Below are 2,314 nucleotides of genomic sequence, written 5' to 3' on the forward strand. Positions count from 1 at the left end.
AAATCCCGTCTTCAAGAGGGAGGGATCAGGCTTACATTTCCTCTCTTTCATTAAAAAAAAAAAAAAAAATCATTTTCTTCTCCCAGTTATTTGCCATGTGAAGGTGTTCTTCTGCCACTGGGGTGGGGTGGGGTGAAAGGGATTTGGATTGCACATCTCAGAAATTCTTTCCACTATAAGAAGGGGTGTGTTGTGTGTCATTCCTTAGCTAGCTTGGGTCCTCAGCATTGCTTATCCAGAGAAGAAATAATCTTGTAACCCATTTCTCTATCGGTGTAGTGGTGGCAGCACCCCTCTGAGACCCATTCACCTGCTCAAAACCCATAAGGGCTTCCTGGTTCTAAAATACTGAGTGCAGATTTTTTGCCTGCTATGAAAGCCTGTGCTGGTGGATGTTCGACACACGTTTCTAGCTTAAACTGGCCCCACTCTTAGGCCAGGCTTCCCCCTTTCCTCTCTCCCTTCCTCTCTCCTTTTCTTCCCCCTCTTCCCTTCTTGTCATAGCCCCAGGACTCCCTGGGTCTGTACTTGCTCTCTGAAGTAGAAATTTCTGGTTTCTTTAACAACTCAGTTGTGCCACATGATGTTTTTCTGGAAGCTGTCTTTGAGAGGACATGTGATGTTTTTGCTGTAAACAGACACTTGAGAGGGTGAGTGATGTTTAGAAAGAATATAAATGGGACCCCATAAACAGTAAGAGGATGTGCTTGCGTTGCTGCGCTCCAATGCTCTTCAGTAGTCTTTCCTAGTTTTGGTTGGTTTTGTGGTATTCCGGCTGATTCTGGCTACCTCTGTTGACTTGTGCCTATTTGGTGGAGCCTTGCAGTTTCTGTTGGATTGAGCTGCTTGCTGCTGTTGATTCATGTTTGGTTTTTGCTATTAAACTGGACTATTGGTATCCTGACAATGGAGAGTGGACTCGCCCTAAGGAACTACTTCTAAACATCCATAGCATACTTTTCATCCATAACCTTCCTTTCTCCCTACCTCTGGTCAGTGGGTTAGAAGGGAGGTTGAAGCACTTAAGAACCCTAAAAAAGTAGGTTTTGAAAAATAAAAATAAGCCTACAGCTCCTTGCTGTCCTCATATCAGCAAACAGAGCAAGTCTAGTGATGCCTGGTCTCTGTTTGAGGCCATCCTGGAGTGAGGTCTTTCAGTACTGGACCTCGCTGTCTGCTCCTCACAGTCACAGCAGACTCCTTACAAGGGCTCCATGTAGGCTGGCACTCCATATCATTGTGAGTTCACCCATCCTTCTTTTCCTACCTTCTTCAATCCACAGGCCTTCCTACTGCCATTAGAACACCGGGAACACCCTGTATCAGGGCCTTACCACTCATTATTTGTACTGCCTGGACAGCTTACCTCTGGATAACCATCCACATCTCTATAACTTTTTGTAGCTCTCCATTCAATTCTTATCTTTGGACTGGGAAGGTGGCTCAGTGGGAGAGCATTTGTTGAGAGCATCAAGGCCCTGGGTTCAATCCCCAGCATCACTAAAAAACAAAAAACAAAAACAAATAACCAAAATCAAGAAACAATACCCCCCCCCCAACAAAACCAAACAAAAACCAAACCAAACCAAACAGAATGGGTTGTCTTTTCAGCAAGGCCTTTGTGGATGACTTTGTTGAAAACCGCCATTGTCCATAAAGTCATGTCCTATTGTTTTCTATTACTGCCATCAGAAAGACACTGTACATGCTCACTGTCAGTCTTTGTCAGCAACCCTAATTGGGGTTAGGTGCCACACGAGTGGCACTTGGTCTGTTCAGCTTGGTTTTGCAATATCAGTGCGTAGCATAGGCCTGGTACAGAGGATGATCCGCAAACGTATATAGAAAAGAAATGTAAAACAGAACTTGGGGTGATATGCACTACAGATAAAAATTAAGCCAAGTTAAACAAACAAACAAACAAACAAACAAACAAACAAACACAGAGCATTGGGTAGAGCTGCTTTTGTTGGCTAACATCTCAGAAAAGGTGGCATTTTAGCAAACGTTCACAAAAGTTTTAATAAAAATTTCCTCACTTACGCCCTACCTTGTGTTCTTTGGTTAACTGAAAACCGTGCTCATTCTCATGTGCTTGTGTAGAGACCACTCCAAGTCCACAGAATGCCCAGTCCTCAGACATCCTCCCCATCTGGACCAACGTCAACAGAGTAGAGGCAGAGGGGAGGGATTCGTATGGCTGCTGTCTGAACCACATGGACAGTCTGCTTGGCAGGTGCCACAATCCTTCCTAGTGGTCAGGGAACCCCCAACACTAAGGTTTCTCTGAGGCTGCCTGTGCCTTCATTGTCAA

Source organism: Mus musculus, chromosome 4, assembly GCF_000001635.26.
Source record: "Mus musculus strain C57BL/6J chromosome 4, GRCm38.p6 C57BL/6J".
NCBI lineage: Eukaryota > Metazoa > Chordata > Mammalia > Rodentia > Muridae > Mus > Mus musculus.